Below are 15144 nucleotides of genomic sequence, written 5' to 3'. Positions count from 1 at the left end.
AACTTCCAACGTAAGTAGAATTTAAAGAGTCCTTTTTACTTTTCCCAAATAGAAAGTTATTAGTATTGTTTTAAGCAAAATGGGGCTAAATGCATACCTAACAGTATTTAAATATTGTTGCCACACTTCCTAACAGCTCAATTCATCATTTCAAAACATTTAGGTTAAAAAAAAAAAGTTAAATTTCTTACACTACAATTAGATCCGTTTCTAGAAATTATTTTTCAAATTGACAGAATTTCTTGTGTATGTTTCTCAAAAATCACAGTAAAAAAAATTAGAAACATAATTTAAACAATGTTACAGATTTAAAACAAATCTTAACGCTTTGACAAAACAGATTTGAAATAAAATGTATTGCCAATCAAATAACATGAATTAAGTTGAATACGCTTCTGCATTATCTTATATAGAAAATCACTCTCTACTTTTATCAGTATAATTTTCATCCAGTGATGCTTTTCATTCTGAACCTATTGCCTTAATGACAAGTTTTAAGTGTATTTTACATGAAGGCATGAGGATAAAATGTCACAATTATCCTAAGAGAGGAATAGATGGAAGTTTAAATGAGACAACACTGTCTTTTATTTTAGGACAAATTCAGTCCCATCAGAACTGGAGTTACAATTCAAGTGCTATCATACTAGAAGTTCAATTTTCCCAAGGGTCATTTGCTGCCAAGACCTCAAAATGTAAAGCCCACTCCTTTATGTTAGTCTCCTGCCTTCCTATGGAAGTCTTTTTATTTAGATGTAAGAATGTTTAAGACCGGGAGCAGGATGGAGAGTAGGAGGGGACGGACAGGTGAGGGAGGAGTTCCAAAGGATCACTAGCCCTTGGTGATGACAATGTGGAATTCCTTTTAGAGGAAATCATAGCCATGGCATCATGGCTGATGCAGACCAGGAATAGGGGCAGAGGAAGGCAGGGGCCCGAGTTCCCGAGTCTGTCAGTGGGGCAAAAGAAGGATCCCGAGGCTTTAGGCCACAGGCAGCGGGGGTCTTTTGGATCTTCCCAGAAACCGCTTGGCCCACTGAGGCTCCCACAGCCTCTTCTGCTTCCCAGGAGGCCCCAACTTCCTAGGTAAGCTCTGCTTTGGACTTCTCCTCCTGGCAGACTCCCAGCTGGAAGCAGTTCACTGGATAACTACCTCCTAGAAATCCTGTGCTTGCAGGTCTCAGGTAGGCCTGGGCCAGGCAACAAGAGGTTCCTTGGTCTTCTGTACTCTCAGGGACCAGCCTTGGCCCTTGACGCCCTCTTCATACCTTGTTTTCCCCTTTCTTCCAACTTCATGCCCTGCTTTCCCCTTTCTTCTGCCTTCATGCCCTGCTTCCCCCTTTTTTATACCTTCATGCCCTGCTTCCCCCTTTCTTATACCTTCATGCCCTGCTTTCCCCTTTCTTCCACCTTCATGTTCTGCTTCCCCTTTTCTTCACCGTTTATGCCCTGCTTCTCCCTTCTTCCACCTTCATGCCCTGCTTCCCCCTTTCTTCCACCTTCACGCCCTGTTTCTGACTGGGCAGAGTTCTCAACCAGCACAACTCTTATCGCCTGACTGCTGTTTTCTATCTTTATGTTTCCTAATTTCTTCCCTCTTTTCACTCAGGGAACACAATCACATCTTTTACCACGGAAGCTTTCATAAAGCAAGTGGATAACAGGTATCAAAAGTGAATTTTTGAGAAAATGACTCCATTTGATGCTATAGTGACTGTTTTTAAATCAATGTATTGAATGTTCCCTTCCCTCCCCAATCCCTTTAAGAAAACTCAGACTCGCTTCCTGTCTTGTGTCTAATAAAGGATTAGAAAATGTTAACTACCTGACTGATCAAGCAGATCATTTTCTCTGGACTAGTGTAAGCAGCTTTGCTAAAGACTTCTAGAAGACCTTTCTAACCCCAAGCCTAAATTCACAACCTTTTTCTTATTCTTTCTCTGTGGCCTCACCTGATTTTTGCAAGCCTTCCTATAAGCCCTAACTGGCCCTATGCAAGTTATAAGTAGTGTAGCTCAGGAGAGTGTTTCTTTGTCATATATGGAAGTGAGAGAGATACATGTCTGTCACCTACTAATGGAGTGCATCACATTGTTGAGTGGATCAATAAAACACGGGAGACCTGTCTGTAGCTTGTTCTAGCTTAGTCATACAGTGGCTACCAAGGTCCCGGAAAATGCATGCAACACGGCCTATCAGAGTTACCCTGTCACTTACCATCAGCCACATTTATGGAGTTCTTAAAAAGCTTTATGCAAAGTGGTCCGGGTAATTTTGGTGGGGAGAATTTCAGTCAAGCAGAGGGCCCAGAAGTCACAAAGAAAGGTGCTGCCAACGGAGTTCGGGGCCAGCCGATGGAGGCAAAACCCCATCGGGACCATTCCCTTCTAGAGACTCTATAGTCCTCCTGCTGTTGAGTTCTGGACCTCGGGACTCAACCTCAGCCTTTCAAGAATCACTTCACTTTCCACTCAGGAGAACCTGACCTTACCTGACCAATGTATTGCTTGAAAATCAAGGGAAACTGAGAGACAATTGTCTTGGAAGGATCAGTTTATTAATTTGGCCCACAACAACTAATGAATTGGATCGGTGCTCTCCCCAAAGTAGGGCTCATGCAGAATAATATAGTTATAATAATATAGTTTGGAATATAGACATATGGTTAGGGAAGACAATATGATTGGTTAGAGAGTTGACAGCTTATGGTGACAAAAATTACACTGGTGATTTTAAAGAAAGCCGGGTAGCGTGCCCACATGGGACTAGTGACCACCCGTCTCTGACAACTAAGGAACATTAACTGTTTTATGGGAGCCGTCAGCCTCTGGCAGACCAAATGAGCTAGTCAGATTGTCAGATTGGGTAAGAAGATAAAAAGGACATGCAAAGATGGCCGATAGTCCTCTTGGGGATAACAAGTTACCTTGTGGTTTTAACTCAGGAAAGCTGCAGCAGTAATAAAATTAACACAGCATAAAATTATTTAAACTCATTTAGCAGAAACTCAAGGTCATATTAACTTTTGACACTTTCTCCACTCGTCTTGGCTTCCTTCCTTACAACAAACCTTCCCCCTTCCCTCTCCCTTTTGGTCTCTCCAGCCCAAGGCCCTTCTGTACCCAGCATTCTCTAGAGAAGGCAGCAGGGGGTATGTCCAGGAGTCCAGGGGATGTCATTACCTTAGTATTTGTGTCTCCCGGACATTTGTATCTTTCTTTGCACCAGATTCCAGCCCAAGGAAACAGGTCATAAATTACTGCCATTCAAAAAGAGGGGACATCCCAACCCCATTCTATACCCCCCATCTACTGAGTCCTCATTCCCGTCTCTCAACCCAACCACCCCCAAATTTCATCCTAATCCCACCCAGCTCTTCCACTGAGTGTTGAGGGGGACAGACTGTGGGCCCCACATAAAATAATTGGGAAAGCCAAGAGATATTAATTGGGACAAATAATTGGGGAAGGCAGCAGGTACCAGTTAGGAAGAATGGGACTGGGTGAAAAATATGGTCTGAACAATACTCCCGGGAGGAGAGGCTGCTGAGGAATGGAGGCAGGAGGGGAGTCTGAGGGGCAAACGGGCCTCGAGCTGGTGCTGGGAGAAGGGGGAGCTTCCTGTGGACTCAGATCGGCGCTAGTGCTGAGGGACGTGTTCACCGGCATCCCACCCACTGCTTCCTGACCAGGCCAGTGGTGGCCACTTCTCCCATTGGGGTGTTCTGAATGGCCAGGCCAGCAGCCCCTCACCAGCCACTTCCCCTTTGCGGCTGCCTCTTCAAGTGTTCTCTACCCCCCAACCCGCCCCCACCTCGGGAGGTGGGCTACTTCAGGTGGGAGACTTTATTCCTTTTACTGGCAGAAGATGCATCCCTGGGGCTGAGCACAGTGACCGGCACACAGCAAGCACTTAATAAATGCTCAGAGACTGACAGGTCCCAGTCACGGCCATCTGCCCTCCCCCAGGAGGCTGGTTCCCTTAGAAATTGGCAGCGATGGACAAAGTTTCCGTATTTCTCCAGGCAGGTCAGTGACTGGCACACAGCAAGCACTTAATAAATGCTCACAGGTCCCAGTCACTGCCATCTGCCCTCCCCCAGGAGGCTGGTTCCCTTAGAAATTGGCAGCGATGGACAAAGTTTCCGTATTTCTCCAGGCCGGGGTCCCTAAGAGGAGGCGTCCCGATGACGTCATGCAGAGGCCTCCCTCCTGCTCCCACACTGCACAGGGGTTCTGGGGGCCCCCTCCCCCACCAGCCTCTTCAACTCCACCGGCCCAAGGTCTCCCTGACTCCAGGACGGCGCTGGGACATCCCACGACAACAACAAGCCAGGCCGGGGGCAGAGAGGAGGGAAGGGGCTCCTAAGAAGTGTTACCACCCCCTCTGCCCACGCAGGGTGATTGGCCCAGCCGGAGACGCAGCTGCTCCGGAATCCTCCCCGTCTCCCAGGCGCCCACAGGGTCAGCAGGGACCAGGGGGAAGCCCATGCAAAACGGGGCGCTCAGCCCCGCCCCCTCGGGCACACGGCCCCAGCAAACCACCGAGCACCTAACCGGCCCCACCGCACACGCACCCACGCAGGTGCAATCACACCGTGACTCGGGCGCCCTCACCAGCCCCTCCCCCGTCACCGCACCCGCACCCACGCAGGTGCAATCACACCGTGACTCGGGCGCCCTCACCAGCCCCTCCCCCGTCACCGCACCCGCACCCACGCAGGTGCAATCACACACCGTGACTCGGGCGCCCTCACCAGCCCCTCCCCCGTCACAGCACACGCACCCACGCAGGTGCAATCAGAGTTTTTTGGGCACACTCACCAGCCCCTCCCCCACCGAAGCACACGCACTACGCACGTGCAATCACACACGTTTACACGCACGCATTCACGAGCCCACAGCCCCTCTCCCGTCATATTTACATCCATGCACCTACTCAGCGGCCCCAGACCCTCCCTCTCTTGCACACGCACGAACACACCCATGCACACGCATTCCCACTCTGCAAGCCTTGCGAAAGCTTGCACGGACGCCCCCACGCTCACTAACCCGAGCAGGGTCCGCGGGTGTCTTCGGGCTACCCGGGGAGTAAGGAGGAGGGGCTCCCTGGGCGCCGGGAGCCGGGCCGCGCCTGCGCACTGGCTCCCTCCGCACGTCCTCCCCGCCCCCCACTCACCCAGCGGGGCCCAAGAACAAAGGGCTGAACCAACCACCGGGAAGCGTCGGAGAAGTTGCGCCTGCGCATCTCGAGTTTCCCAGCATGCTCCGGGGTTCTGCAGCGGCCCCAGGAGGAGGGGCCGAGACTGGGGCGGGGAGTGACGTAATTCTCCAGCCGGGCCCGCAGTCGTAGGCGTTCTCCTCCCCACTGCGCTTTCTGCTTCCGGTTCTGGGCTGTCCCTTAGAGTTTACGCTCTAGGAGGGCAGGGCCTGTCCGGTGTTTGACCGCCAGTCTAGGTTCAGGCCGCCTCCAGGCGCACAGAAGGCGCCTGAGGGATTGGTCCTCCACATCACCGTGAGCCGGAGCTGTCCTCAGCGCATTCTTACAGACGAGGAAACTGAGGCAGCGGCTCAAAGTCCTGGAAAGTGCTCCAACGCCTCTTGTCTTTGGGGCGCAGGGATGCCCCCAGGAGGTGGAAGCACGGGGTGACAGGGCCAGAAGGCGGGGCCTGCAGCCAGCGGGCTCTGAGTTACGATCTGGCCCCGGACTCGGGCAGTGCGCCTTCGCTCTGGCTGCCCCCGTCCCGCTGGCTGCGTCCCCCCTCTCCGGCTGCCCCCCCATTCTGGCTGCCCCCCCGTCCCGCTGGCTGCGTTCCCCCCTCTCCGGCTGCCCCCCCATTCTGGCTGCCCCCCCGTCCCGCTGGCTGCGTCCCCCCTCTCCGGCTGCCCCTCCCCCGCTGGCTGCGTCCCCCCTCTCCGGCTGCCCCCCCATTCTGGCTGCCCCCCCATTCTGGCTGCCCCCCCCCGTCCCGCTGGCTGTGTCCCCCCTCTCCGGCTGCCCCCCTCATTCTGGCTGCCCCTCCCCCTCTGGCTGCCCCCCCTGTCCCGCTGGCTGCGTCCCCCCTCTCCGGCTGCCCCCCCATTCTGGCTGCCACCCCGTCCCGCTGGCTGCGTCCCCCCTCTCCGGCTGCCCCCCTCATTCTGGCTGCCCCTCCCCCGCTGGCTGCATCCCCCCTTCTCCGGCTGACCCCCGTCCCGCTGGCTGCCCCTCCCCCACTGGCTGCGTCCCCCCTCTCCGGCTGCCCCTCCCCCTCTGGCTGCCCCCCTCACTCAGGCCGTCCCACTCTCTCTGGCCGGCCCCCACCCACCCTACCTCCCGTTTGAGGCCCCTGACATAACCACCCTCTTCGTTGGGCCCCAGGACGCTGGTCTCCGGCCGAGTCTTGACCGTGACCCTCCATCGCTGCCCCTGCGTCCGCCCCCCCTTCCTATCTCAGCGAGTCTCGGAGACAAGCTTTCCTGCACCCAGGAGCCGGGCCTCTCGTCCACACTGTCAGGCAGCAGCTCGGCCCGAGAGGGTTTGTTTCTGGGGCTTCTATCCATAGAGGTCTCTCATCCCAGACATCGGAACTCACTAGCATTGGGAGACACCGCCCCCCTCCCCCAACCGCGCCCCCGGATTCTCTGGCCGGCTTTGAGAGCCAGTGCTGAAGCGGACCCAGCTGCTGACAGCCTGTCTCCCCCATGGGGGGTGGGGGGAGGGAAGGTCCTTAAGGGCAGGGGCGGTTTCCTTTCCTTTTGAGAGCTGTTTCCTCAGTTTCTCAGGTGGACAGTTTGTATCACAGAATGAGCCCGACCCGGGATCCCCATTCTCAGGGCTCCTTCATGGACCCGAGACCTGGCAAAGGAGAGAGACTGAGAGCCCTGGGAGCCGCCTGTGGCCTGAGGGGGCAGGAAATGGGCAGCGCCAGGAGGGAGATTCCTGCCCTGCTGCCGGCCCTGCCAGGGCCCCCTCCCTCTGCCAGGAGGAAGCTTCCTGGGCTCTCCTGGACGCCCCCCGGGGTAATACTGCTCAGCTCTGGGCAGGGACTGCACTCACCTGGGATGAGGGGCTCAGGCTGCCAGGGGCCATGTCTCTAATTCCGAGGATGGTTCCTCTGCCAGCCGGGCTGGGTCCTCAGAGAGGGAGGACGGGGTCTGAGGCTTCTTTACCCAGGATGCTGAGCTGCCCACAATGAGAGAGAGAGAGCTCTCAGGGCAGGGACAGTGGGGAGCAACTGTACCCCAAGAAGGCAGCAGGGAGAGCCTGAGGAGGAGGAGGACTTGTCTCCCCCCAACTCCTTCCCTTTGACCTCATGCTCCTGGCCCAGCCTCCTAGAGACTAGGAGGCAGAAGGGGCTTTGGGATCCCAGGTGGACTGAGACCAGGCAGAGCCTCAGTGACCCCGTGACCCAGAGCTCTCCGTCCCTGTGATACTCTAAGTGGGATAGGAAGCTGGGGCAGCTGCCCCATGCTAAAGCTGGGGATGGCACCCCAAGATCTTTGGGATAGGAGGAAAGCCTTGACATGAAGCAGGGGAAAGAAGTAGCCCCAGAAGCCAGATCTGGAGGAAAGGCCTGATCCTGCCGTAGCTGGAGGATCAAGAGGTTAGCCAGGAAAGATGGGGCTCAATGAAAAGGCAGGGGAGTGAGGGGTCTACCCTCAGAACTACCTGGTCCTGCCCACCAAAGCCAGCTTCCAGAAGAGAAGGCAGGGATAGCTCCACTCCAAGGGAACAGGGGAGAGTGACCAAAGGTCCGGCAGTTCCATTTTCCAATCTCTGGGAGGCGTGTCCTGGTCCCAGAAGCCCCACCTGCCCTGCCCAATGGCCCCACCCACTTCTCCCCAAGCCCTATTCCATTACTTGGAAAGCCTTGCTGCAATGGCCCCTTCCCCCGCACCCCCTCTTCATGCTCCCAGCCTCCACCCCAGGAAAAGGAGCCCACCTGGGCCCCACTCCCCAAGCTGCTCCCCTCCCCCATCTGCCCAGCCCTTCCCCAGAAGAAGGGGCCTTCTCCCCACTCCCCCCACACACACTCTTCTTCCTCACAGGATGTGGCCACCCTCCAGTCCCCTCTCCCAAGGCCTTCACCCTTCTTCGAGGAGACCAGATCTGCCCACTCTAACTGAACTGTCCACATTTCTGGCTGCACTCTGGACTTGCCATTCCCCCCCACCACCCCTAAGGGGGCCTTTTCCCAGATCTTGTTCCTGTTGTTGAGGGAGGGCTGGGCAAGGGTTGTTATGCCACAGTCACCTAGAGGTCTCCCTACCTCAGCTGCTCTGCTCCAAAACTCTAGGCTATAATCATTCCCTCTTAAGCATTTGATGAGATAAGGGTCTTGTATCATATGTTACATCTAATATGAGTAAACACATATTTTACACTCTGGCTGCACAAGAAAAATCAGATCAAAAAAGAAAGAAAATAAGTAAGAAAACAAAATGCAAGTGAACAACAAAAAGAGTGAGAATGTTATGTTGTGGTCCACATTCGGTTCCCACAGTTCTCTCTCTGGGTGCAGATGGCGCTCTTCATCACAAGGTCATTGGAACTGGCCTCCATGCTCTCATTGTTGGAAAGAGCCACGCCCATCGGAATTGATCATCTTATAATCTTGCCGTTGTCATGTACCATGATCTCCTGGTTCCGTTCATTTCACTTAGCATCTCTTTTTAAATCCTCTTTTTTTTTTTTTTTTGTCTAATACATAGACATGTGGATAGTTGACAACTGCATCTTTGATTCTGAGCATTACTTTCTAAAAAGCACATTGTCAGCCCCTTACAGTGCAAGGGAACTCCTTGAGTCAAGATCACACATTCAAGTTATTTAGAAGATGCTCATTTTAGCTGAGAAAGAGCTAGCTCTTACCAGCCACTAAATGAGGCGGCTCCAGGTGCCATATTTTATCAGATCTGACAGATAAAAGCCATTGTTTGATTAACTCTGACTCCTTGTTACAAATATTTCTGGGCCACTTAGTTTTTGATGTCGTTTCGTTGGTACATATAGCACCTAATGCATGCTGTTGCACCCCGTATGGCTTTACCTAATGTGTTTGAAGATTTTTCTGGACCAATAGAGAATATCTTGTTCCCCATCCTCCTGGACAGGGGGTGCACTTGGGCTGGGGAGGACGACCCTTAGGGTATAGACTGGTACACATTAGCCTAGTATGAGATAGAGCAGGATTTCATCTTGGTTTTTATTAGTTGAATTGGAGTGAAAAAGGAAAGTCTGGGGATGAAAAATAAAGCCAAAATAATGAGTAAACATTATATTACACAGATATATAGGCATATACTCATGTATACATATATGCATATATTTACATATAAATTTGTGTATGTATGTGTGCATAAATATACATCTTTATATGCACACACATTCACATGTGTATTTGAATACCCAACTCTTTTCAGAAATAAGTTTTTTTAAATGGATTTAAGTTTTTTTTTTTAATAATTTTATTGACAGAACCCATGCCAGGGTAATTTTTTTTACAGCATCATCCTTTGCACTCACTTCTGTTCTGATTTTTCCCCTCCCTCCCTCCATCCCCTCCCCCAGATGGCAAGTAGTCCTTTATATGTTGCAGAAATAAGTCTTCCTGATTCCAGGTCTGGTTCTCTATTCACTGAGCCATCCAGCTGCCCTACTCACATTACCCCAATGTAAGATTCTTAACAGCTATGTGACTCTAGGCAAATCATTTACTTGCTTGCCTTAATTTTCTCAACTGTAAAATAGGTATAATAATACCTACCTCCTTCCTCTTAAAATTGTACTTATCTTTAAAGTTTATGTCAAATGACGACTCTTCCATGAGATTTATTCCCATCATCCAAGTAGAACTGAGCCTTCTTGTGCCTCACATGACATTTCATACAACTAATACTCTCTTGAAATATATAGATGTAGATATAGATTATACTGTTATTCCAGGAAGACAAAAATCATTTTAATTATCTTTGCTTTGTCCCCAAGTCTACAACTCCCTGGAGTAGATGCTTACAAATGGTTGTTGATTGGATAAATGAACAGGAGCCTGATGCTTTAGTCAATCTAGAACATTTGCTATTCCCTTGAATATAAACTGGTTTTTTTTGCTTCAATGCAATGGCAACAACATTCTCTCTGCACAAAATATTCTCCCTTCTCTTTCAAATGACACTATTAAAAATCCTATCTTTTCAAGATCTATCTGAATGGGCATCTCTTGCACTCTTCAAATTACTGAGTATAACTACACCACTATAAGATTGGCAAACTGGAAATTATGGGATATTTTGCTAGGATTTCAATGGCTCTTTTCCAAGTGCTGTATCATAGCTCAGTGGACTAGGGACTCACTTTTAGATTACTTTGCTCCCTTGTATTACACAGAAATTGATTTTTTGGAGAGACTTTTAGCCTAAGGGATAGTTACCTTATTCGTCTACTATTGTATTCTGGAGGGAAATCTCTGATTTTTTTTTTTTGGGGGGGGGGGAAGATGATCCTTTTTTTTTTGACCAATCTATTTTCTCACTTCATGACCCCCTGCTGTCTATTGCCCATTCTTGGCCCTGCCCCTTCCCTGGAAATTTGCATAATCCATATTAGAAATTTCCAGTTTTGAGCAATATGGAATTATGCCCAAAGGGTTATCAAATCGTGCATATCCTTTGATCCAACAGTGTCTCTACTGAGTCGGTATTCCAAAGATATCTTAAAGGAGGGAAAGGGACCCATCTGTGCAAAAATGTTTGTAGCAGCCCTTTTTATAGTGGCGAGGAACTGGAAACTGAATCCATGCCCATCAATAGGGAATTGTCTGAACAAATTATGGTATATGAATGTTACAGAATATTATTGTTCTATAAGAAATGATCAGCTGGATGATTTTAGAGGCCTGGAGAGACTTATATGAACTGACACTGAGTAAAGTGAGCAGAACCAAGGGAACATTGTACTCGGCTACAAGATTATGTGATGATCAATTCTGACAGACGTGGCTCTTTTCAACAATGAGGTGATTCAGGCCACTTCCAATGGTCTTGTGATGGAGAGAGCCATCTGCACCCAGAGAGAGGATGGGGACAGAGTGTGGATCACAACATAGTATTTTCACTTTTTTTTGTTATTTGCTTGCATTTTTTCTTTCTCAAATTTTTTTTCTTTTTGATCTGATTTTTTTCCTGCAGCATGATACACATGGCCATGTAGTGGATGGGTGGGGGGATGGGAGAGACAAAAAATTGCAACATAAGGTTTTGCAAGGGTGAAGTCGAAAACTATCTATGCATATAATTTGAAAATAAAGCAATGTGTATTAAAAATAAATGAAATTTAAAATGATAAATGTAAAAAAAGAAAAGAGGTATTTTTAAAAAGATGAAGAAGGGAGAAGGAGGAAAAGGAGGAGGAAGAAGTGAAGGAGAAGGAGATGGAAAAGAAGAAGAAGAGGCAGAGGTAGAAGAAGAAACAGAAGAAGAAGCAGAGGAAGAAGCAGAGGAAGAAGCAGAAGAAGCAGAAGAAGCAGAAGAAGCAGAAGAAGCAGAAGAAGAAGAAGAAGAAGAAGAAGAAGAAGAAGAAGAAGAAGAAGAAGAAGAAGAAAGAATTTCCTTCTTCCTTTTCCCTATGTGACTTTGATAGTATCAGTCCCCATCCCCATATAAAGGAGCTCTTGAGCTGATTTTCCTTAAACAAAATAAATGTTATTCACTTGTAGGTATAAAACAAAAAAACCTTTGGAGGTTTTAATATTTCTGTTTTCTATACGCGGACAATTACCTTCATAACTGGCCCCAGATTTCCTCTTTCCCACAAAGTCAATCTGTATCATTATTCACTTTAGATATGTTAATACAATACCCCCTTTGGACTCCTCATAGGGCAAGGCAATGAATAATTCACTAATGGACTTAGTCAAGTAAATCACTCTGGTGGCTAAATTGACCCCTTAGGAGATCAGTCGTTGAACTGCACTGAGTAGGGTCTACACCAGCCTAAGTGGATGTGACCTCAGTCACATTGGGACCTGTTGAAGCCCTTAATTTCAAAAAGGCAAGGTGTCCCACTGCATCCAGAGCCATCTCCAGTCATCCTAATCACTAATCTGGCCATTGGACCCAGATGGCTCTGGAGGGGAAAATAAGGCAAGTGATTTTGCACAGCCCTCCCTCACTTAAATACAATTCACTTGCTCTTGATGAAATCCTTTCCCTGACATCATGGTCCTCTTCAAGAACACAGAACAAACAACTACAATAACCTTTTCAGAAAAATTTGATGTTAGGATTTTTTTCCCATTTGATTATTTCCTTTTCCTCTTAGATCCCTTAATGTTGTCTGTTCTGAAGTTTTTCAGTTTCAAGTAATCAAAATTATCCCTTTTCTCTTTTGTAATTGACTATCTTTTGTTTGGTAAAAATCACATCTCCTTGCCATAGTTGGGAAAGGTTTAGGATCTGTTTCTTTTCTATATTATGATATGATCTTTAAAATTAAGGTTGTATATCCATTTTGAAGGTATTGTATAGTTTGCTGAATGATAATAATCTAAGCCTTATTTTGAGCAACTTGCTTCCCAAATTTTCCAGTGATTTTTATGAAATCAACAGTTATTCCTGAGAAAATTTTTGTTTTCTATCTTATCAAACACTGACTCTCTCTTCTGAATCTGTCTTGTAAACTCCAAGAATACAGAGATCATCTTAACTTATGTATTTGTCTCCCTTGGTTAACTGGTAACAAAGATGTTCTTCATAATTGATTTCAATTCAAAAAAAGAAAAAAAAAATCCATGTTCAGACTAATCCTGAGTTGTAATCCTGCTGCTCTGAATGCTCCTCCTCTTGTCTCCTTTTGGAGACATACATGTTCTTCAGGTTCTGGACAGTAATCATCAGCTCCCATGGATATAATGCTGATGATTCTCAATACTGCTTATATTGTCTGAATCTCTCTGTTGACTTCCAATCTCACATGTCCAACTGCCTTTTAAGCATCTCAAATTAGATATCCAATATCATAACTTCACATGTGGAAAACAGAACTCTATCTTTCTGCCTAAGTCTTTCCCACTCTTTCCATGACTATTTCCATTATTATTACTAATAGTAATATATTAGGCTACATCATCATCCTAATCCCTCAGACTCCCAGCCTAGGAGTCATCTTCTACTCTTCGTTATCTCTTATCCCCCCCATTCATGTTTTGCTTTATATTCATGATCAGTGGGTAGTGAACAGGTTTACATATGTGTTTTATATATATATATATATATATATATATATATATATAATATATATATATATATATATAATATATTTAAATAATATATATATATATGTATATATAATATATTTAAATAATTTTGATCCACAAATGAGAGACACCTTCACTGAATCCCAGAATTTGAGAGAATTAGAAAAGAAAAACTTTCACTGATACAAAAGGGGTGAATCATCTGTCCATTACTGTTGTGTTTGTCTTTTGCTATCCTCACCCCTGACATCAGGGGAGGTGAAGAGATTTTCCCAGATTAAAGTCCTGGTTCTCATCAGTTCTTCATAATTTCATGGCTCCATGAAATAGAGACTGATAGGTTAGCTCCATAGCATAGTCATGGTGGAGAGGTTGACATGTCAGTTTAACGTGATTCTGAATAATGTGATTTCTTTTTTTTTTTAATAACTTTTTATTGACAGAACTCATGCCAGGGTAAATTTTTACAACATTATCCCTTGCACTCACTTCTTTCCAACTTTCCCCCTCCCTCCCTCCACCCCCTCCCCCAGATGGCAAGCAGTCCTATATATGTTAAATATGCCACAGTATATCCTAGATACAGAAGGTAAAAATAACTCGGGAAGAAAAACAAAAATGCAAACGGTTTATATTCATTTCCCAGTGTTCTTTCTTTGGGTGTAGCTGCTTCTGTCCATCTTTGATCAATTGAAATTGAGTTAGATCTTCTCTTTGTCAAAGAGATCCACTTCCATCAGAATACATTCTCATACAGTATATATGTTGAGTTATATAATGATCTCCTGGTTCTGCTCATTTCACTTAGCTGAAATGTTCATGTAAGTCTCTGTATTCATCCTGCTGTCATTTCTTACAGAACAATAATATTCCATAACTGAATAATGTGATTTCAAGAATCTCATTTTCACCGAACTTCCTGAGACTGGACCATTAAAGCTAAAATCCAAAACAATATCACAACAGGAACTGTGGGTTTTGTCTCCATCTTCCTAATACCTAGCACAGTTCCTGGCATTCTAAAGGATGCTGAATGAATAAAGGAGATGGAATTCATTGTGCTAGATGCCCCCTCTCTAATCATAACATGATTCAATTATTGTTCTGTAAGGAATGACCAGCAGGACGAATACAGAGAGGACTGGCGAGACTTACATGAACTGATGCTGAGTGAAATGAGCAGAACCAGGAGATCATTATATACCTCAACAACGATACTGTATGAGGATGTATTTCTGATGGAAGTGGATCTCTTCGATAAAGAGAGCTAATTCAGTTTCAATTGATCAAAGATGGGCAGAAGCAGCTACACCCAAAGAAAGGACACTGGGAGATGAATATAAACTGCTGGCATTTTTGTTTTTCTTCCCAGATTATTTCTACCTTCTGAATTCAATTCTCCCTGTGCAACAAGAAAACAGTTCAGTTCTGCACACATATATTGTATCCAGGATATACTGCAACCTATTTAACATGTAAAGGACTGCTTGCCATCTGGGGGAGGGGGTGGAGGGAGGGAGGGGAAAAATCGGAACAGAAGTGAATGCAAGGGATAGTGCTATAAAAAATTACCCTGGCATGAGTTCTATCAATAAAAAATTATTTTAAAAAAATAACATGATTCAAATGCCCATGTCCTAAGGACCTCCCCAGCTGGGCTGAGAGAGATTCATCACCAGCAGACTGGGCAGCACCAAATACCATCAGCCAACCTGTTCACTAAACTCCACCTCTAAGAGGCAGGAGCAAAGGGACCTGGGATTCTGGCAGAGTGCCACCAGGAACAAAGGCACGGACTCTGGAAGCAGCCTTTCCTTCCAGCTGCTTCAGCTTGGAAAGAGCACACACCACCTGGTGTGGACTTGATCCTCACTTGGAATATTCCGCCCTCTCTGAGACTGTTTCTCCTT

General features: G+C 47.2%; 1 protein-coding gene across 2 annotated transcripts in view; it reads right to left on the bottom strand.

Annotated features, from left to right (window-relative positions):
• LOC127556814 (zinc finger protein 74-like) overlaps window positions 1–5811 on the bottom strand; it is a 130363-nt gene extending 124552 nt beyond the window's left edge. For both annotated transcript variants that reach the window (XR_007952515.1, XM_051990263.1), the window contains exon 1: window positions 5052–5811. The gene's annotated coding sequence lies outside the window, so the exon portion shown is untranslated. The remainder of the gene's footprint in view (window positions 1–5051) is intronic.
• Between the last annotated feature and the right edge of the window lie 9333 nt (window positions 5812–15144).

Source organism: Antechinus flavipes, chromosome 3, assembly GCF_016432865.1.
Source record: "Antechinus flavipes isolate AdamAnt ecotype Samford, QLD, Australia chromosome 3, AdamAnt_v2, whole genome shotgun sequence".
Classification (NCBI taxonomy): domain Eukaryota; kingdom Metazoa; phylum Chordata; class Mammalia; order Dasyuromorphia; family Dasyuridae; genus Antechinus; species Antechinus flavipes.
The sequence above is the reverse complement of the archived record's forward strand: the minus strand, read 5'-3'. Positions and strand labels throughout refer to the sequence as shown.